This window comes from Barbus barbus, assembly GCF_936440315.1.
Source record: "Barbus barbus genome assembly, chromosome: 5".
NCBI lineage: Eukaryota > Metazoa > Chordata > Actinopteri > Cypriniformes > Cyprinidae > Barbus > Barbus barbus.
Window position 1 is genome coordinate 3,486,395 of NC_136733.1, and position 24,390 is coordinate 3,510,784.

A 24,390-nucleotide genomic window follows, 5' to 3' on the forward strand; every position below is an offset into this window, starting at 1 on the left:
CCCATAATAATACAAAAAAAAAAAACATCTCTTATTCAAGAGTAGCTATATATTCTAACAAAATATAAATAAGTTGCAAGCAGCAAACACATCACAAATACATTTTTGGGACACTGGCTGGAGTTGCAACAGGATAACTGCACACTGCTCGTACTATTTCTGCCATATATAGAAAAAACTAATATTAAAAGTAGTATGCAATTATCACATGAATTTTACAACAAAGATACAATACTGCACTTTTGTGTACCTATATATATATATATATATATATATATATATATATATAGGCAAGGAATTTTCATCCCATGAAGCGCTGCAAATAATGTGACTGATTCAAACAGTACAATAAAAAACTACTGTTTTAAAGTCATTGATTGTTTGTATAATATATGATAAAATATACTCTCTATATATATATACAGTGGTGTGAAAAAGTGTTGGCCCCCTTCCTGATTTTTCAATTTTTTGCATGTTTGTCACACTTTAATGTTTCAGATCATCAAACAAATTTAAATATTAATCAAAGATAACACAAGTAAACACAACATGCAGTTTTTAAATGAAAGGTTTTTTTTATGAAGGGAAAACAAAATCCAAACCCACATGGCCCTGTGTGAAAAAGTGTTTGTGTGTGTTTCCCATCTGGCGTAAAAGTAACACAGCATTTCAGAAAAAGAACATCATACCAACAGTAAAATATGGTGGTGGTAGTGTGATGGTCTGGGGCTGTTTTGCTGCTTCAGGAGCTGGAAGACTTGCTGTGATAAATGGAACCATGATTTCAGCTGTCTACCAAAAAATCCTGAAGGACAATGTCCGGCCATCTGTTCGTGACCTCAAGCTGAAGTGAACTTGGGTTCTGCAGCAGGACAATGATCCAAAACACACCTGCAAATCCACCTCTGAATGGCTGAAGAAAAACAAAATGAAGACTTTGGAGTGGCCTAGTCAAAGTCCTGACCTAAATCCTATTGAGATGCTGTGGCATGACCTTAAAAAGGTGGTTCATGCTCGAAAACCCTCCAATGTGGCTGAATTACAACAATTCTGCCAAGATGAGTGGGCCAAAATTACTCCACAGCGCTGTAACAGACTCATTGCAAGTTATCGCAAACGCTTGATAGCAGTTGTTGCTGCTAAGGATGGCCCAACCAGTTATTAGGTTTAGGGAGCAAGCACTTTTTCACACAGGGCCATGTGGGTTTGGATTTTGTTTTCCCTTCTTAATAAAAAACTTCATTCAAAGTCTGCATGTTGTGTTTACTTGTGTTATCGTTGATCAATATTTAAATTTGTATGATGATTTGAAACACTAAAGTGTGACAAACATGCAAAAAAAAAAATCAGGAAGGGGGTCAACATTTTTTCACACCACTGTATGTATGTATGTATGCATGTATATATATATATATCTGTAAAAAAAAAGAAGCTTTAAATAAACATTTTATCCAACCACCCCCGCAGATTTAAGTTTCACTTTCCATGATCCGTGAGCGACAGAAGCATCTTGGTGGCATGGATTTAAATCTTCAGCAAGACTCAAACTGACACAGGCAGAGTGAAAGACTGGATTTTTTTTTCGATCAGGTAGGGTACAAGTGATTTCAAAACATTTCAGCTAGTTTATATATATATATATCGTGTATCTATTATTTATCTCGTATAAGATGCATTTGGTTGAGTTCCGCTGCAGTAAAGCACTTCATTGTAGTACCACGGTGATTATCTCTTCAGCACGCTGCACGAGCAGAACAAACAACAATACATAATATTAATAACTATAACTGGGACTGTCATATACACATAACATTATAATGAGAACACTATTATAATAAAACGCTGTGAATTTTTAGAGTTTATCTGCCGTGTTTCTGCCGTGTTTGCATGAAGAACGCGTCCACAAAGGAGTTCATTCAGAGCCACGCAGACACGTTCATGCATTTGGGGTATTTTGTGCAGATAGGCAGATATAAGTCGTGATACGTTATGTTGTATAAATAACAAAGCGTATTCTATATGAGATAAATGAGTTAAATCCCATTGATTAAAAACCTGCTATCATATACTTCATTCTACTGGTCATCTTCAACACGTGCAGCTCAAAACAGAAAAGCAGAACATTAATAACTACTGTCATATAGCCTACAATATATAACGTTATAATGAGAGCACTATTTGTCAGGATGATGGACTGTTTTGTGTGTGTTTTTCTCCCCATGTGTTCCCTGTGACCCAATTTCTCCCCAGTCTGATTGTGTTCATTTGCTCCAGGTGTGTCTTGTTTTCACCTGATTTCCCCGTCTTTAAAAGCCCCAGTCCTTTCAGTTAGTGTTTGTTGGGTCTACAAGTGATGTACGTGTGTCTTCCTCCTGTTCCCTGTGGGATATTACCCTCTGTGTTGGTCTGTATTAAAGACGATTTCGATTACACTATTGTAAAAAATGTTGTGAATTCTTTGGGTTTCGCTGACGTTTAATGCTTTTAATCAAAACATAAAACATTATTTACCCCGTTTGTATCTGCGAGGAGCCTGTTACACATTTTCCCTGTGTTTAACGTCAGTATTTATGACTGTTGAATGTCTGACTACTTGACTCTTGGTAAAGTATTTTGCCCCACCCCCAAACATATGATTTGACCATCAGTCGACTATCGGCATGATTCGAAAATCCTGATTCGACTATGAAAATCCTTAGTCGGGGACACCCCTAATATATATACACACACACACGTATACAGTATATATCTGAACTACAGTTCAAAAAGTTTGGGATTTAATGTTTTATAAAGTCTCTTGCTCACAAAGGCTGAATTTATTTGATCAAAAATACAGTACATTTACATTTATGCATTTAGCAGACACTTTTATCCAAAGCAACTTACAGTGCATTCAAGTTACAGTTTTTACATTTTATCAGCTCTTGCTTTCCCTGGGAATTGAACCCATGACCTTGGCATTGCTAGCGCCACGCTCTACTATTTGAGCTACAGGAAAGCAGTAAAAACAGAAATCAAATAACTGTTTTATATGTTAATATATTTTAAAGTGTAATTTATTCATGTGATGCTAAACTGAATTTTCAGCATAATTACTCCAGTCTTTAGTGTCACATGATCCTTCAGACATCATTCTAATATGCTAATTTGCTCAAGAAACATTTATTTTTATTATCAATGTTGAAATATTCAGCTTCATATTTTTGTGAAAACCTTATGATAAATTGTTTTCAGGATTATTTGACTTGATTATGTCATTTGCAATGCTTCATGGGAGAGGGTGGCTGCAAATGAACTATTACAGTTGAAACTGAACTGACCTTTGGTTTCTACAGAAGTATTTTAATCCCTTAATCTCAGATACTCTCAACAAATCTGTCATGAAACGTTTATACACTCTCATCCCAAATCACTTCCTCAATGAGGGAAATATATGAGATTTCAAGTCTAGAACCCGACTGTTGTGCTCCGTTTCCAACAACACACAGTGTGAGCAGGTGGCGGAGTGGATCTAGGGGTCAGCAGTCGTGCTTCAGCTCCCAAATATAGAGCGTCCGTGTCACCGACTACGAGACGCAGATCTCATATCACGCGGAGACCTCGCCACAGTCGACCCTCTCTCTCCCGTTCACACTACCGTCTTTATCTGGCCTCCACAGCCTGGCATTCAGAGCGGTATCATGTGTGTAGTGTTGTCTGTCTGTTGTCTGTACACTCACCTGAAACATGAAACCAGCTCGCGGCCCCCTGAGCATGACCTCTGACCTCTCTTCCTCTCTACAGATATGAGACTCCTGCCCACTCACTCTGCTAATACGGAGCATGCTTGCGCACATATATGTTATGGTGTAGCTAAAGCTTCCGTGTCGATCACGTTACAGAGGTATAAACATTACCGGTAACAGTGGGGTCTCGACCAGCAGTGGACGTATATGTAAGATAAATCTTTTGAGTGTGTGTGAGACTGTGTTTACCTGCACACGTATCGCTGTCCCGCATGCATTAGCTCCCACGAACCATCGAATCTTGAGTGATGGAAATCTGTAGAAACATTAAACACTGCTGTTTTACATTTACAGAGGCAAGCAGCACTATTTGAATGAATATTAAACTTTAGCATGTAACGTCATGTACCGTTTGATCAATGGACAATAAAACAGGAAAATCGGTCACATTAGAAAACTAGAAAATATTTGGCTATTAATAGAAAAGTTTATATTTGGTCCTATAAAGTATATGGAAATTTAAGTCACATTTAAAAAGTATTAATGTTATTGCATATATTTACACAATATATAATTTGAAGGACACCTGCTTTTATAAAATACATCATAATATATTGGACTAGCAACCACCCCAGCACTGTGACACCCAGTTTTATATAGCTAGATTTCCTGTAATCTAGTTAGATTTATGTAAAAGGTACACAAAATATTATTATATAATGATAAATTTGATTACTTTTGAAGTAAAATCTACAAAAAGAATCATTATATTATCTGGAAATAATCTAGTAATTTAGATTTTCTATTTAAGAATTTTTTTTTATATTTTTTTTTATAAAATCTCATAAATATTTGTGATCTCTCATACAGGATTTAATTTTTTTTCATTATTTAACAATCAGCGTTTATTCATAAATGTTTTATGTTAAAGAAATACAGAAAATACAAAAATGTACATTGTAGAACTTATTTTTTTGGCTTCAACTCTCCTTTCAGTATCTTCAAAATCCAGAGGGTTTACTGCTAAAATCAACCAAGATTGGAGATTTGAATATCATGGTTCAGAAAAAGAGTCAAATCTGCTACCAAACTAAGGCTACCACATAATCAGCTGAGAAAACCGTTAAAGGGTTATTGGCTGATTATTAGCTGCCTGATGCTGTTGATTTCTGATGTCATATCACTGCATGTTTCCACCAATCAGATACTGAAAACATCTAATGCGAAACACAAGACATCAGACACAACCACATCAGCACCAGTCACAAGTCAGTCAATGTAATCGAATCGGTGAAAGACATCCCTTTCATTCTGAGAAAGAGAGCGAGAGAGAGAGAGAGGGAGGTTTCTAAATGAGTTAGAGACATTAGCTCTAATTCAATCTGGGTTATAAAGTGTAGGGCAAAAACAAATATTTTTTTTTACATTCACAGCTTTGTCCATCTCACACACACTGAATTTACTGCTGTTTGTCAGTAAAAACATTTGGCACCACAAAGTATTTCAATGCTTAAATCATTGTTAAAAATACCTAGATGTCACTGCATTGGGAGAATTTTTTTTTTTTTTAAGAAAAACACTTTTATATAATAAATAAAATATATACTTTTCAAATAAATTACACTTGCTTTGATTCAAAATATATATATTTGTTTAATTAATGATACTTGGTTAAAAAAAAAATTATAAAAAAATAAAATAAAAAATTATATTATATATATATATCATTTATTTAAGGTGTCACTTTTTATAATTTTTTTTACAGTATTTGTATTTTTATATCAAAGCAAATGTAATTCATATATATATATATATATATATATATATATATATATATATATATATATATATATATATATATATATATATATATATATATATATATATATATATATGAATTACATTTGCTTTGATATAAAAATACAAATACTGTAAAAAAAATTATAAAAAGTGACACCTTAAATAAATGACACCTGATCTGAACCACAATATCATTCATATATTTTTTAAAAATGACACCTGCTTTGAAACAAAATACATATATGCATTTATACAATACAAAAAAATGCCATTTGCTTTGATACAAGATCATATTAACCTTTAAAAAAAATACATTACACCTTTTTAATACTAAATATCATAATATCTTTTTTAATAAATGACACTTACTTTGAAAAAATAGCATAATATATATTTTTTTAAACAGGACACGTGGGTTGATATTTTATATATAATGTAATGGCATTCAGACCGTTTTAGAGGGGTCATCGGATGCCCATTTTGGTTGATATGATTATTTAGGGTCTTAATGAAAAGTCTATAACATACTTTGGTTAAAATGTCTCAATGGTAGTGTAAAAAACACCTTTACCCTGTAAAAAACAGGTCTATTTTCATCAAGCCATTATAGTCCATGTTGCTTTAAATGCAAATGAGCTCTGCTGACCCCGCCCCTTTCTTCCGTGAAGTGACGAGCCGTACTGTAAACTTCAGCCTCGAAACTGGCTAACTAGCATATATTAGGAAAGGCGATTTGCAAAGATTCATAAAAACCCTTATACTCACTTCTTCTGTAGCTGAAGCTGGATCACGAATGATTTGCGCGAACATAGACACATTTTTGTAGATCGGGGATCAGCACATTCTCTTCAAAAAAAAGTAACGTTAATCCTCTGCGTCTTCAGCAGCTCAGATGTCGGGAGTAAATGACGACTGCTATATTCATTATTACATCCAACAACTGAACACCTCAATCGCTTAATCGGAGACATCTTGTCTTCCCCTGCACTGGAGACGGGCAGCTCTCAGCTCACTCAGGGCGGGTCTAAGGTAAGACGGCCTTGTCAATCAACTATCGTGGGAGGGGCCTGTAAAGAACTACGTCATTCTGACAGGACTCTCAGAACAGCCTGATTTGAGAATGGGGATTTTAAAACAGGGATTTAAAAAAAAAAAAAAAAACACTGAGTGGATTTTTAGCATTATAGGATGCATGTGTACACACACTTCCAACACACATTTATGTTCAAACAACTTGTAAAGTGAATTTTGCCTCCGATGACCCCTTTAAGTGTGGCCTAATCAACCAAATATTTTTGGGGGTCACTTACACTGATCTATATAAATGACTCTATTATAAATGTTCTCTATTATAGGTGAGTGGTCACTGTATATTAGATGTGTCTTTAAAATGGCACAAATGAACAATGGAAATGCAAATCAAGCATGAAAAGGACACTTTGGCATCCATTTTTGTGTTTGTTTGTATCAATAAAGAATTTGACAAAAGAAAAGACGATGCAAATCTCCCAATTCATGTAATTTTCTGATGCTTTTTAGTGGCGAGCATTTCAAACAGGTGCACATCCTCTATTTCGCAATTACCCATAATTCTCTACACATGACTCAGCCAGCTGTTACTGTGCAAACCTGCAGCTCTGAATAGTTCAGCAAATCAGCCATGTATGAAAACTTTGAGACAAGCACTGCTTCAACGTCTGTGGGAATTTTTTTCTATTTTATCATCCGCCAAGTTTAATCGCAAAAAATACACAGCACAGAACAAGGTGTGTCTGTTAACACTCTAGAGGAAAGGGGGAAAACACACACACACACTTCAGCCATGCTGAACCACAGGCGAAAGACTTCACAGTGCACTGGCTTTTACGGCCGTCCCGTTTGGCAGTTGGGTAAAATATTCCGGAGCTAAAATTAGCAGCAAGGCACAAAGACCCTCATTGAGAAGGACGTCTGGCACGGAAAGCGAAATCACAGCGAACCTGTCCAAACCGTAAGACAGCTCAACAGCTCCTGCCGGTTCACCACAAGACCACATCTCCAGATAAACGTCCTGAGAGCGAGGTGAATCTGATAGCACCTCAATCAGACACACTTCAGACTCGAATCCGTCTGATGGCGCGCTCTAATCCTTAGCGCCAGAACAACGGTCACCTTGGAAACTCCAAGGATTCCCTCAGAAGTCCCAAAGTGTGTGTGTGTGTGTGTCTCAGACGTCTCTATTTCAGCGCGAGTCACTGAAGGATTATACTCGCATCTCTTCTTTCACACTGAGTTTTAACACACACAGAACAACAATCACTCGGTTGAAAGCTGTTATTGTTCAGGTTGATACTTCAGAACAATAGAAGCCATCAGCAAAGCTTCACAACACCACTAATATATCAGCCTATTACACGCTACAAACTTGTACATCGATATGGGTTCATCTATCTGAAGAGCAGGATGGCAAAAATGCTAAGTCAGCCAATCAGAACAGCATAATCAGAGGTTTTTACGCTTTTTACGCTTTTTTATGACTTAAAACACTGTCATATTGCAAACTAGACTTTGTGTGAACACTAATTAAATAAGCACTTATTTTTTTATAACAATATTAAAGAATATTCAGAGTTCATTACCACAAAAATTTATTTTTAAAACAATCAATAGTCTACAAGGCATAAAACAATATACATTTGAACATGACGTTAGGAAGCGATTTTTTTAACACTAAATATTTCTCATACTAAACATAACTGAAACTAAAAAAATTTATAATAATTTCCAGTAATTTAAATAAAGCTAAAATAAGTTAGAAAAAATAACATTATTAGGTAATAATATTAGAAAATATAAGAAAAAATGCTAAAATAAGTATTGACAACTGAAATATATAAAAATGACAAAAATAAAAAAAATAATAAAAAATAATAAAATCTTTATAAAAATATAAAAAACGAACAATAAAAAAAAACAATAAAAATGATTAAAAAATAAAAAAAGGTATACAAATATAAAAAATGATTAAGGGTGTGTTCATACTTCGATTAAAACGATATACTCTGTGTGCGATTGCTCTGTTAGTGTGGTTCATTTGAGTAAGTGTGAACGCTGCCATCCGAACCATGGTACGCACCAAACACAAATGAAATATGAAAGCAACACGGACCAAATACTTCTAAACGAACCAAAAACAGGTTGATAAGATGAGACATGAATTGACCACATGGTGCGAGCGGTGTATAAGGGGTGGGCGATATGACCAAAATCTTATATAACAATATGACTAATTTTATATCACGATAACGATATATATCACAATATAGTTATTATTTTAAAAATATTTTTGTGATATTAAAATCTTTGATACCATAGAATTTTCATAATCCTTGTCACCAATGTCAATATCAAACTAATACAAGCCTAAAAAAAAAAAAGAAGCTCACTGAAGATAAATACACAGTGATGAAATAACAATAAGAAACTAATTGCAAGCAAAAGGACAAAAACTACAATAAATAAGAAACGCTACATACATTGTGTAAATTAATTAGTTTTCACTGTGTTAGTTATATGTATTTATCTATCAATCTATCTATGATAGATAGATAGATAGATAGATAGATAGATAGATAGATAGATAGATAGATAGATAGATAGATAGATAGATAGATAGATAGATAGATAGATATAACATGTATTAAGTATAGATTCTATGTATATATATATATAGGAGCCTGATCGAGACGGTACGCAGCACATCACCCGCGACGACGATGTCGTGTCAGGACCGCTTCCCACATTTCGACGAGCACAGGAAAGGTTCAGTAGACTTTTTGCTTTAAACGAATGGTTATTGTCTGTGGGGAAGTCGTGGCCTAACGGTTAGAGAGTTGGACTCGTGATCCAAATGTTGCGGGTTCGAATCTCCGGCCGGCAGGGATTGTAGGTGGGGGGAGTGAATGTCCAGCGCTCTCTCCACCCTCAATACCACGACTGAGGTGCCCTTGAGCAAGGCACCGAACCCCCAACTGCTCCCCGGGCGCTGCAGCATAAAATGGCTGCCCACTGCTCCGGGTGTGTGTTCACGGTGTGTGTGTGTTCACTGCTGTGTGTGTGCACTTTGGATGGGTTAAATGCAGAGCACGAATTCCGAGTATGGGTCACCGTACTTGGCTGAATGTCACTTCACTTTCACTTTCACTTTCACTTAAAGAACAGAAACTGCTCTTTGTTAATAATTGGAATCTTTTCTGGGAGCGTCCTAGGCTTTTCTGTGCTGATGGCCTGCACCCCAGCAGAGTCGGAGCGGAACTCCTGTCGGACAACATCTCCAGGACGCTACGCTCCATCTGACTAGTAAGCCAATTCTCAGATAACTGCTATGATGGCTTTTGTTCTACCCACTTAAAAGATAGAAGTACTTACGTTGTCCAATCTATACAGACTGTGTCTGTTCCCCGAATAGCGAGGTCAAAATATAAATTTAATGCAGGATCTAGAAAAATCTGATTGTGATTAAACCAGAAAAACGCAAAATAAATGAACAAAAACTATTTTTAAAGCTTGGGCTCCTAAACATTAGATCACTCGCAACCAAAGCAGTTATTGTTAATGAAATGATCACAGATAATAATTTTGATGTACTCTGCCTGACTGAAACCTGGCTTAAACCAAATTAATATATTGGTCTAATTGAGTCTACTCCACCAAGCTACTGTTATAAACATGAGCGATGTGGCAACAATATATAGTGATATTACTCAGAAAACAGGATACAGGAGGTTTATTGCATTCGAAATACTTCTGCTTAATGTTACACTGTCAGATATGCAAAAGAAATCTCTCCTATCTCTTGCTCTGGCTACTGTGTATAGACCGCCAGGGCCATATACAGATTTCCTAAAAGAAATTGCAGATTTCCTCTCAAATCTATTGGTCAATGTTGATAAAGTGCTAATTGTCAGAGATTTTAACATTCACGTTGATAATACAAATGATGCATTAGGACTTGCGTTTACTGACCTAATAAACTCTTTTGGAGTCAAGCAAAACGTCACCGGGCCCACTCATTGTTTTAATCATACGCTAGATTTAATTATATCGCATGGAATTGATCTGGCGAAGTCGAACATCATTAGCGCCGACGTGAATAACAATCTTACTGAATTTACGTTTTGCATTAGCCAGCACTTTTAAATTTGCCAAGATGTCAGGCGCTCTGGCTCGCGGTAAACATTGGACTATGGTGGCTGGTGTCTCTATTTTCACATTCCATACAATAGAATCGCAAATAACTAGAGCACTTTCATCAGGTTTCTCAGTGAGTGGGGAGAACCTGTTTGATGTTTTCATCGGAATGGAAGAGTGGTGTTTTGACCCGCGACTAGGCCGCCTCACAGTCACCCAGTTTCCCTGCTGCACGGGCTCTACTGGAACCGAACAATGTACAGGACTCCCTGAGCTAGTCGCACTCAAAGCAGTATCTACATCCCTCACATTCTTTCTGTCCTCAACTAAAGTTTGGATGCGTGTCTCTAATTCTGAAATCTTCTATGTCAGCCTAACTATTTCCCTGCATTTATCACATGTGAATCCCTCGTCGCCGACAGAGAGAGATAAACTGTACATGTGGCAAACAGTGCAAACAACAATAGCAGGAGAAGAAGCCATTACTCACCGTGATTGAAGAATGATTCACTTACCACTGTTGTTTGATGAACTCGTGAAAAACGGAGCCAGAAAAAGGAAAACAATAATAGGTGCGAATAGAAATGCGAATGGAACCTCGAGTGACAAGCTAACCGGCTAACGAATGCTAACACGCTGCATATGCGGTTTTAAAAAGCGAACGATTAAATTAGTTTGATAGATAATACCAGAAATATGGTGGGAATTAAGTTATATATTATCACTTTAAACAACAGAGAGTGAAAGTAAAAATAGAGATTCAACAGAAAAGCGAAGCTACACGGAGCTACAATCGCAAACCTCTCAGCAGCACGACAGACAGAAGCCCCTTCACACCCCGTGGTGGCATGTAAAGATTGCAGTCATCCAAAAGATGAAAAAGTATTGCCTTAAATAATGTATTTTGCGACACCACGAAATAAACGATAGATCATAATATGAAACGATAGACTTTTTATTTCATCCACCCGATATATATCGTCATATCATACAGCCCTACAGTGTATCCAAAACAATGTATGCTGTTCTGTGTCAGCAGCACCATACGCGGATATGCGGTTTACGCTTTGATCTGAATGTAAACAACGTATCGGCGTACATACATTGCATACGTTTACATATGTGATACTCTCCAAAATGGTGCTATAGGGTGACGTGGTGCAGACAAATTGTTGAATAAAGTCATTATTTTTGTTTTCTTTGCGCACAAAAATATTCTCATAGCTTTATAACATTATGGTTGAACCACTGATGTCACATGGATTATTTTAGTGACCTCCAAGGCTACGTTTCTGAGCCTTGATCGTGTAAGGACCCTTGCTGTCTATGGGAGGGTCAGAGAGCTTTCAGAATTCATCAAAAAGTCATCTTAATTTGTATTCCGAAGATGAACAAAGGTCTTACAGGTTTGGAACGACATGATGGTGAGTAATTAATGACATAATTTTCATTTTTGGATGAACTATCCCTTTAAAGCAGGGCTGAGCAGACCGATTGGTGAAGGGTACTTTGATGTCATACACCGATCGGTCTGCGCAGTCCCACTTTAAGTCAAACACACCGAGGTGTTCGGTAAGTTCCGTCACAAAATATACGTCATTCAACCCAACCAATCAGGTTGCGAACATATGACTATGCATTTAGGTTTAGTACCTTTAGGTTCACTGTCAAAAATGCCAGTGTGAATGCTAAGCGGACCAAATGTACAATTTTCTTTTTTGGTCTGGACCAAACAAACCAAGAGAACCGAGCTACAAGTGTGAACGCACCCTAAAAATGACAAAAGCACATAATTAAATTACCATATTTTAAACATTTAACATGAAAACTGAAAATATCAAAATGATCGACAACTTTGTCCCCATGACAGTGTAACGTAATAAACAATAATGTAAAAGTTATGATATTAATAGCTTTGACTTCAAATACACAAGTTTAACGGGAAAAAAATAATGTAATGTATAAAAATTTGATTTTATAAAATTTTGCTTTTCTATTCTCGAAAATTAGCCCCATTCACTTCCTTTGTAAATGTCTTGCCATAACCTTAATTGTTTAAGAGAAAAAAAGAGAAATGTTGTCAATTGAACTTAACTTATATTAAACCAGGAATATTCATAGCAGATTTGCACATTATTGCACTTACAGGGTGATCAGCCTCTCACATGGGTTTCTTCTGTATTTCGCCGTTCCCCCTCATAATCACACCATATTTAATGAGAACACAATGAGCTTGAGGTAGACAAAAGAGATGCTGAAACTTTATCAGATGGAGGCAGCACCAGCAGTCTCCCTGTATGACACACAAGCGAGCGGCTGTGCATGTGAAATGGATATATATACTGCAGCTCAGGGATGCATGATAAATGGGTTATGCAAGGGTTATCCATCAGCAGTCTATAAGTTTATAAGTGCATACAAGAGCAGACACACATACAGCATTGATCACCAGTCCAGCCACTGAGACAGGAAGTAATGAAACTCCACTAGCATAAGCACTTTAACAGACGTGAGCACTGGAGTGGGGGTGTGGCAAACCGGAAAGGACGTAAATCAATCTTAATAGCCAATCACGAACATATAAGAGCACAGCAGGGCATCTGTGAAATGTCCCATGTGATAACTAGATTACAGATTCTGCAGCAAACGTGACTGGTGCTTACCTGTGCTAAATGCACTGCTGTGTTAAATATATATAAAATTAGAGGTCTGTGAGATTTTTATGCTCACTAAGACTCACAAAGGCTGCTAAGGCTTTATTTGTGAAAATGGTAATATTGAGAAGTATTTATTCAAATGAAAGTAACTGTTTTCTATTTGAATATATTTTAAAGTGTAATTTATTCCTGCGATCAAAGCTGAATTTTCAGCATCATTATTCGAGTCTTCAGTGTCACATGATTCATTCATGATTCATCATTCTAATGTACTGATTTACTGCTCAAGAAACATTTCTTCTTATCAGTGATAAACAGTTGTGCTGTTTGTTGTGGAAACCATAATTCTTTTCAGGATTGTTTGATGAATAAAAATGTAAAAAAAATACTGCATTTATAGAAATCTGCAAAACACACACACACACACACTTAATTAAATATACTTCTTCATTTCAGTTAAAGGTGCTAATCTCATAATCAGGAAATATATGCTCTCGGGAGCACGTACATTACAAAAGCTAGTCATTTCTAGATTTCCTTTCTTTTATCTCTCTCTTTAAAGAGCGAAAATGGTTTTGTGGGTCATAGAGACAGGCGGTTTTGCAGTATATTATGCGCAACGGTAGAAATGTGTCGTTTCGATTTGTTTATACCACAGAAGACATATTGACACAGCTCTAAGCGGACAGAACTGCTGTACATTATTTACACATAAGAACATCAAAGAAACATGAAAAGCACAGTTTAGTTGCACTTTGACGCATTATTATAGAGGTCACAGGCAATGCATATAATGACTGCATAACCTAAAACATGTAATTCACATTTACTGGCAGAACTCTCATTTACAGTGCATAATATTTTATTATTTTGTTTCGTTATATGATGTGATACTTAACATTCTTTTTATGAATAATCGCCTTTTCATTTAGATCAAGTGAGCTTTTGCTTCTAAATTATCCAAAAATAGATATTGGTTATTTAATATATAAACCACTTTTTCCACACACAAAAACAAAAAACTGATACAGACTGCTACGGTCACATACAATTACTCATACCATGATATAAGATTTGGGTCATACCGCCCACCCGTAGTGGGTGGATTGCAGAGGGTATTTGGCTTTTGGACAATGGAAAAATGAGTGACTTTTATAAGTGTGTGTGGTGGTTTATTCGGCTGGTTGTCAGATCTTTTCAGAGAGAGACAGTATAATATCTGACAACCATTAATCATAAAGCGCTCCTGGGATTTAAATGGCTCAATTTCCTCTTGATCTATATCTCTTTTCAGCAAGCGATAATATCAGCCCTGCAGACACCAGCGATCTCTCTGTCACTCACTTATATACACACACACACACCTGGGTCAATGGGAGGTGTGTGTGATCGTATATTACCTGAGGAATGTACCGTGATAACATTACTTCCTGCATGATAAATCACTCAGATGAACCTGAAGCCTCTATAGACTCGCTAAACTCTGGACTGGAGATCTCATGCTCTCAAATGCTTTAAATCTGTAGCTTTGTCAACTGGGGTTCAAAACAGCTCCTGGGTAGTTCCTGCAGAACTCATTGATATCTCAATTGTTTCTCATAGAAATGAGAATTTAGACAGTTTGTCAATTTAGACAAACTGCAAATTGAGATGCCATTCCAAACTTGTGCAAATGTATTTTTCTCTGCAGAACACAAAATAAGATATTTTGAAGAATGTTGGGGTCCAGACAACACTGACTCATTGTACAGACAAAAGAAACACTTAGGCAAAAAATCTTCTTTTGTGTTCCACAGAAGAAAAGTCATACAGCTTTGAAACGAGATGAGGATGAGTAAGTAAATTCAATAAAGTTGTAAAATTCATATTCATTCTAAAAATGTCTGTGGCATTTTATTATTTTGTTAATTTCCAATTGACTTGCCAGATCTATAATTCACAAAAAGAAAATTTCAAATAAATAAATATAAAATATAAATCTCATATATCCAGGTAGATTTTATGCAGTTGTCACTGGCGTGGCCTGCATCATCGCAAAGCACTGTTTATTTAATCTGTATCTTTATTCTGTTGTATTTATTTGTGTAATTGCTTGTTATTTGTTTATTTGCTCTTATGTTTATCTTTATTTTGTCTTATTTTTGACACTTGTCTTTAATAATGTTCGAACGTTACAGACTAGTAGTGTTTTGCTGTGGTTTTGAATTTGGACTCAAGAATTATGAATTGCACTGATATCTAAAATGTATTACAAAATAATTAAAAATTATTATTAAATTAGTTATTGCTATTATTAAAAAAGAATTTGTAATATTTGTATTATTTATTTATTTTTGTGTTGGGACCAGTTGAAATTTTGGCTGGGCGTATAAAAATTTGAAAAAATCTGAATTTTTTTTAAATATCCTTATAGCCTTGTTTGTGCAAATCATTCCTCACCTACTTCTCAGCATTATTATCAGTCAGAAACTGTGTCTTTAGGCCCCATTAGTCATAATCCATCTGAAGAATCAATACTACTCTGATAGAAGGATGCTCCATAACCAACCTGCAGCCAATAAGAATACAGATCACCTGTGAAGATAAAACACAAAATCAAATACGTCCAAATCCACACACCTTTCACTATATACTAAACGATTATACCACGAACACTAGCACATAACACTCCAATAAATATTGAACTTTAGGGCCTGACACTTCTCAAGTCAAATGATGCAAGCAACATCACATAAACATGAATGTGTGTGTGTGTGTATTAATGTGAGCAGTAGTGTCAGGGCGAGGTTGAGACTAATGGAGCTCAAACAGAGACTCCCTTTGAGTCACTCACACACATACACAACATGTCTGTATTATATTCAGCTAGTCATATTAGCATTCTAAACCCCCAAAAATCGAAGAAAATCTAAATAAAAAGAAACACCCAAACATAGTGTCTACACCACAAGCATGCTAGTTTGTAGACTGCGCACTGGCAGTACAGTGAGCTTTGTTGATTGTAACGAGAGTGTTCTATTTTTTTCTGATTTGGCACGCTTGCAGTTTAGACAACTTTATGATTCAAAAAGGCACATTTGAGTTATGACGACTTTGCACTAGGGATGCTCCAATCAGGATTTTTGAAGCCGATACGGAGTACTGATTTCTTGTCATGGTGATTGGCTGATACCGATGCGGATTCTGATGCTTCAAGCTTTATATAACATGTAATAACATTACATAAATAATCACAATAATTATTCCATATACAGTGAACATTTTAATATGCCTTTAAAATGGGGTTCATGCATAACATTATGTATAACAGGTGAGACGAGTCGGCTGCCTCCCCCCTGTCCATCATCACCACCCCATCCCGTATTCGCCGCCCTTCACCAGGCTCCCGACGGGAGTGGGTGTGTGAGAGAGGAGGGGCGCTGAAACAGCCAGGGCTGGCGGCGTGTGATGAGGCGCACCTGATGTGAATAGAGCCTCATCACCGCCGCCGTTAAATGCCGAACGCGCCTCTCCTCGGGAGACCAGTCTCTTCCCCGTGCATGCACGCTGGTGTCCTCGTGGGTCCAGGAAGGGTGCGTCGAGGAGGACTGCCGCACCCATGAGACGGCTGACGGGCCAGGATGCCGGGCCGTCGAATCCCCCAGAAGCGCCGGGAACCTAAGAGATGGACGAAGCCGCGCAAGAGACGCCGCCGCCACTCGCTCCCGGCCCCGAGAGGGGAGCGCGTGCGGCCACCGGACTCCGCCCCTTCCCTGGACCCTTCCCTGATGAACACTACCCTCCTTCACTAGCCCCGCGGCACAGCGAGGACACCAGGTTCCCTGTTTATTTGGACACTTTTCCCCTTGGACACTTTATTTTCCCTGTTTATTGTTTAATAAAAAACCTCTCCGAGGCTTGACGCCACGCCCACTGTGTCTGTCGTTGGCTCCTCCCGCCACACAGGATACTTAATATAAGACAAAAATAAATGCAAAGAAAATGGAGCAGTCTGATGCAACCCACAAGATTTATTTAAACATTATCCAATAGTAAACTGAAGAAGACAAAATAAACGTTTGATCTCCTAAAATTGAGAAGCCGGATGTAACTTAAACATTGTCCAATACAAGTCTGAGCAGGACTAAATTAATAAAAATTTTAAAATGTAAACACCTAAAAGAACTAATGGGAGTAGTTTGATCATTAAGTTTAATTTAACATTGTCCAATGTTAGAGAGAGGACAAAATAAATAGAAACTTTTAAACTCCAACATGGAGAAGTCTGATGTAGCTCATAAGGTTTAATACTGTCCAATATAAGACTGAAGAGGAAAAAAGAAATAGAAACATTTAAACTACTGAAATAACAAAACGGAGTAGTTCGATCACGGCTATGTCCACGGGCGCTGCGGATAATCCGCGGGTCGGGTAATAAAAATGCATTCTAATTATTTGCGGGTGGGTTGCAGGTGGATAAAATAAAGAATAAATTATGCAAATATTAACTACATGTTTTTAAATACATTTTTTCATCAGGCAGACGATTTAATTTGTGTGTGTGTGCTCGGCTGATCGGGAAAGTTGCAGTGACAGAAACGGTGACATTCCAGATAAAGTTTGAAAGGAGTAAAGCCTGTGTTAATGCTATTGAGTAGGCTAATATGGCCAAAGAAGATATTTTGTTTTATAAATGTTCATTTAAAAGCAGCCCACGATCAGCGTATTATGTTACCGTTACCCCTTACGGCTCCAACCTCCACACGGTGCCAACTCACAAAAGACTATTTCTAGCCAAGCAGCGCGGAGAGCCACTTCAGAAACATGCCACGGCTGGCTGGTATAAACACAAGCATTGACTAGAGCGGCCGCGATCAGCTCCGGTTCCCGTGGAGCCGTAACGCGCCGCAGACGCGTGTAGTGATGCGCAGATCAGCTCTAACGTCACTGAATCTGCGGTTAAAAATTAACCATCCATTCATCATATCATAATGCAAAACATACACGACAAATAGCAAATTTCTCATTGTTTCTCGAAACGTCATTGCATTTACACACCGGCAATGACATGACTGCAGCGCCAAATCATTTATGTCCCCACGCATCATGTACGTCCTAACCGGGTGTGTCTCACTCGTACTGGAACGTGAATCTGCGGGCTCTTTGATCACCCCCTGGTGGCTGGCTGCAGTACAGGTCATAAACCCCGCCCTCTCCATGTAAACGAATGGGACTCGAGTCATAACAAAAAAAATAATTATACTTCCAATACAATTTTCCAAAATATGATTTTGGTCATTTAAGGTAGTTGCTATCATGCTGATATATGTTCAATTGTTAGTTTTTGTGGTAAGTTTGATTTTAGCTAGTAATTTGATGCTATAAAAATGGGGCGTGTCGTTGCGGTTGATTGGGTCTGCGGGAGTTTGGGCGGGAGATTGATTCTGCGGCTCCACCTCACGACTCCACTGCGCAGACTCGGGCTCCAAACGAATCTCTACTGCGCAGACTCGGGCTCCAAATGACATCATTTACTCCCGATGGCAGCAGCCATACTGAGATGTTTTGGCTTCACTTTTCTATAATGGAAGGAAGCGGAGACGCGTCATCCATCTTTTTTTACAGTCTATGATCCTAACGCATTGACGTCATCATATTGCGATCGGTTCGTGAGATCGGCCAAGTGTAGCGAGTACCGATCGAGTCATAAAAGTTGATTATCGATACCAATCTCCGGCCGATCGATAGGAGCATCCCTACTTTGCACACTTGCACTTCAGACTGCTTTGCAGAGATGTCATTGTTAACTAAAACTATTAAAAATAATTTTTGGTAATTGAAATAAAGCTGCAGTAAAATAAAATATAAATATTAAATAAAAACTTGGACTGAACTTGAAAATGATAATTACTGCCTTGAAAAATAAATTGAAGTACCAAAATTACTAAAAAATAAAGCGATACAGAAAATTACAAAAATAACTAAAATTAGTTTTCCATAATAGTTTTTCCTTTTAATATAAATATATACTTAAAAGTTGGCAAGAAATGGAAGTATTGCCAATATTGACCGCATACATGACTTAGCGACAGTGTTGTTAGTTTTAATTAACAATATTAAAAATTGTTTCCATTAATTTTAATTTTAGTTTAAATAAAATAAAATAAAATAAGATAAGATATTAGATGAAGGACTTGAAAAACTTAAAAATCAAAAATCTGTTTTGGCAACTACGTGAAATAAGTAAGTTGAAGTCCTAAATTGTAAAAAAAAAAAATAAAAATTATTAAAAAAGAAATTTATTAAAAAATTATTTAAATAAATAAATAAAATGATCATTTAAAATAAATATAATATATAATATAATAAAACAATATGCAATATTTTTAAAAGAAAATAAAAATGACAAAAGCACATAACTAAAATTTCAATGAAAACTGAAAATATAAAAATAAAAGCTACTTAAAAATGAATAAATAATATAAATGATAGTAAATTAACTGCTTATTAAACAAGAAGAAAAACAAGATGGCTCTTGATTATGAGCATTAGTTTTTGATTGGATTGTGAAAAGTCAGAGTTGCATCATAGACATCAAGTGAGTTATATCACAGGAAGAGCAAGTTATGACATTTTGATTTCATGTTGATTTTAAGTGTTCGAGTTTTGTCAACTTGCGCTGTAGACGGAGTGTACTACTACTCACACATTCCATCGCTCTCTCTCATACACACACTCACATCTGCTGTTCGACTCTGGCTGGTCGTTGAGTCTTTCCTACCTAGTCCCATGACGAAAGGTGGGGGGTGAGGTAAGAATTGGACGCTTTATGCCATATGGTCACACACTCTCCAACGTGAACTCCACATAACACACTGACACACAGCTGGACCTGATTAGTGCCTTTGTGTGCGTGTGTGTGTGTGTGTGTGTGCTCACATATTTTCAGGTCTCTCACTCGCTGTTCATCCGTGACATTGGACCTACAGTCATATTAGTGGACTTGTTTTGATATCACACACAACGAAGATGTTACTGTTGAAAAAAGCTACTGCACAACACATAACCTGAAAAACAAAGATAGCATGCAACTGATTATGGTTGATTATAGCAACAGGCATGACTATAAAGAAAACGTCTTTAATGAAGATTTCAGCATGTTATCAGAGACACTGTCTCTAAATCATTAAAGCATCGCCGCTATAGCCATATTTTTGTATAAAAAAAAATGCATCAATTTTAACAATACATTTTAAGATAATTACTGTGCAATGCTATGTTAGATTCAATCTGTATTTTCTAAAATACTGGTTCATGTACGCAATCAGACATATTTGGATGTTATGTCACATCTACCATTGTTTGTTTATTTGTGCCTTGCATACTTTAGGTCCATCTCAAGTTAAAAATATCTTTAAAATGCATCTTGAGACCAATAAATTCTGCTGAATTATGTCCAGCTGATGTTGTTATTGTTAACGACGACTAAAACTATTAAAAATAATTTAACTCAATTAAAATAAAGTTGAGTTAATAAACTTTTCTAAACATGTCTGATCTGGTTAAGGAACATCAATCAACTAATAAAAATATGTTGCTCTCACATATTTACGCCCATACCAATTCATCTAGTACTCTTTAAAGTTAATTGTTTAACATGTTTTAACGATCACGAAAATATACAAAGGTTATACGCAACACAGTGAAATCAAGCTATAGTGACTTTGCTAAACACTGAAGACATTGTGTGAACTGTGCTTCAGTCAACAATTGATTCTTGTGTTCATGGAGCAGATGGTTCATAAAAGTCAAAAATCAAGCAGCTAATGGACACAAACAGTCTGATTCTTCCATTATCCCAAGAGAAAGTCTCTCCTGTTGGGATTACCCTCTAAGTGCTGAAAGAGTAGAGGCTATCAAGATAGTGTGAGTTAACTCCTTATCAGAGCAGTTAAAAGTTTCTGTCGCTGTATCATATTCCCAGCAGACGTGTCCTGAACACCCTATAATCATGACCAAATCAGCAGTGCAAACCCATCCAGTGTGTCAAAGGAATATTCTGGTTTCAGCGGTTCAAGCTGAGCTGAATCGACAGCATTTTTGGCATATTGTTGATTACCACAAAAAATTAATTTCCACTTGTCCCTACAAACCTGGGTTACAGTGAGGCACTTACGGTGTAAGTGAGCATGGCCAATCTGTAAAGGTTCAAATATACACTGCTTCAATAATATAGCCACAAGAAGCTAACTATATACATGTTAACACAGTTAATTAAAAATAACTAAAAAATAAACAAATTTTCCTTTTTTGTGTAAAGTTACATCTAATTTTAAAACTTTGTCGCAATGATAATTCAACAAAACCGTAAAATGACTAGCTTTACAGCTTCAAATAATTGAAATAAAAACCCCTTACTAAATTTATTTTCTCCGTTAAGTTATATCCAATGTTATACAACTGTCATTATGACAATGCAACACCATAAAACCTAAAATGACGATAATTTAAACAGTTTTAAAGTGTCAAATTGAAGTAGAAAGAAGAATGTAAGTATTTTAATCAAATTATAAGCTTGGAGGCAGGACTATGTGTTTGCCTGACCAATAGCAGTTGTTCAAGGGAAACTTGTTTGTAAACAAGCAGTATTTCTAATGCACTGACACACTGCAGCATTTTTCATGTTATTATAAAGTGTAACTCCAAAATATCACAATAAAAACTGTTCAAAAGCATATGACAAGAAGATCATCAATTAATTCCCTAACAAAAAAGTGCTGTGCTGCAATAGTACAATGATGTACCAGATGTTAATACCATGGTATTGTGAATATTTACCATTTTCATATGCTATAGTAGTTATGTCGTACTTTGCAAAGTAACCTAATTCAAAGAATATGGTACCTGTCGATAAAAACATGGTAGTAAATCTTACTGAATCATGTTGTTAACAGGTCTAAAGACAAACTGTGAAAAGTGTTGGTTTCATAAAAACCTGTCCAGTAACCGTAGGTTCCCCTAAAATACCACAGTAACTAACGTTAGCTAACGTTACTACTAGACGGTTCAGATCTCCTTTATATGCTCTCTTAGGGATATACAGTACGATAGTAACTTATTTCGGCGGATATTTACCATGGTAAATGTTTGTAACAATGTACAGTGCAATCCAAAGAGCTAACGTTAACCGTCATCAGAACGCACCGATTAAACGTTAACGTTATAATTCATTGAAATCAATCGCAGTTCTGTTAAAAGAGCAGATACACCACGAGACTGATCCGAATCACTTCCCTCCGCTAAAAAAAGACGGTACTGACTGGATTCTTACCGGTTCTGAAGTCCAAGTCTCCGTGATTTCTTGCTAAAAGCTCCAGAGTCTGTGAGTCCGTGTGAATGACGTGCCAGTTCTTCAGCGTTTTAGTCAACATCAGCAGCGCGAGACGCGCGGGAACCACCGCCGGCGCGTGCACGCTGACAGACACATAGTTAAGTGGCTTAATCAGGTGATTTAGGAACCTTAATAAATAAATAAATAAATAAACGAAAACAAAGATTAAATAACTACCTAAACAAGGGTAGTTCACATATTTAGTTTAAAAAATACATTTCTTGTAAACAATTATTGCAATTTATTAAATAATAGTTGACATTTTCCAATATGACTTGTTTTATGATTCTAACTTTACTAAATTAAAAATAAATAAATAGCCCATTAAACATTTTAAACAGAATGCTTTGGAATGCTTTACTTTATATATATTTATTTTACTTTATATCAGTTATTTTAGTAGGCTATCACTGATATATTATTAGAGTTTTTGTTACTATTTTGAATTAGATTTTTATATTTTCTGTTACCAACTTTTGGTCGTTTTTGTTAGTTAGTTTTATTTTATTTATTTTTTATTATATAAGCATATATTTATTTAGTTTTAGTTATTTAGTACTTCGAGTTAAACTAAACAGAAATGAGAATGATGTTGCCTTGGCCACTGGCTGAAATAAAATATTTTAAAATGTATATATTTTAGTTAACATTTCTTTTATTTCAAGCAACAAAAATGTTTGAATGGTTTTAGTTTTTATTAACTATAATAACCCTGCATCTTGTTTAATTAATTTACTTTATTCTTCTTAAATCATTGTCAATAAACAACATAATCCCAACTTGTGACAACATGCCCCACTATAAAAAAAAAGTACCACCTCAAAGGCAATACCATGAGATACTCTTGGAATACCATGGTATTCTCTGACGTACCGCACTGTACCATGTAAATACCATAGTACATATATAGTAAACAAAGAGGACTACGGTACAAATCAAATCAATGATACCATTACTGAACTTGGACAATTTATATTGCACATACTATCAAAAATCTTTAACAACTAAAATAATTTGGTTAGTTAAGCATAGTTTTTTTAAGCTTTCACATCTGCAGATGAATTGAGCCACCCCCCTCAGACTAGTGTGAAGAGAGAGGATGAGGAGAAAAGACAGAAAGCGAGAGAAGGTGTTCTTTGTGGCCAGAGTGAATGTCTCATTCATGTGTTAGGCAGAGGTCATGACCCCTGAGTTCATGTACTGGTGTGAGTTACGGCCATTACAGCCAAACCACTCACCTGAGAGAGAGAAACGCACACAACGCTTCACTTTGACACTAAACTTGTTACATTCTGAAGAAAATGCTTGCTACAAAGTTGCTAAGGTGTTGTGGCGGTGGCTTACTAGCCCAAAAAGTCCTCTATCCTCAAGTCTATGATATTTTGATTGCCAGATATGGCTCAATTCATAAATCTGTTTGATTTCTTGCCTGTTTTTAGGTTCGAACTCAGTAAAGCAGCAGCACACCTCTCCTGAATCAGAAGCATAAGGAGCACAAATGCATCAGGATGAATTCAAACTCTAAAGTTTGCTTTTAAGTGTTTGCTTAAATGACAAACACCAAATATGAGCAATAATGATGCTGCCTTGGATGGAAAATGTCCTTAAAAGGTACAATATGGAAGAACCGACTCTCAGTTTGAGACTTAAAAAAGGTTGATTTATTTAT

The 24,390-nt window shown here is 36.3% G+C and overlaps 1 protein-coding gene across 2 annotated transcripts in view; it reads right to left on the reverse strand.

The window, feature by feature from the left end:
- The window catches only part of LOC306870396 (bone morphogenetic protein receptor type-1B-like), a 63,652-nt gene extending 40,890 nt beyond the window's left edge, over positions 1-22,762 (reverse strand). Inside the window, exons 1-3 of one of the 2 annotated variants that reach the window (XM_079417635.1) lie at positions 22,662-22,759; positions 15,791-15,925; positions 3,975-4,041 (exon numbers count right to left, since the gene is read on the reverse strand). The gene's annotated coding sequence lies outside the window, so the exon portion shown is untranslated. Of the gene's footprint in view, positions 1-3,974; positions 4,042-15,790; positions 15,926-22,661 lie in introns of both variants that reach the window. The other variant, XM_079417636.1, reaches the window with a different exon arrangement.
- Positions 22,763-24,390: the final 1,628 nt, after the last annotated feature.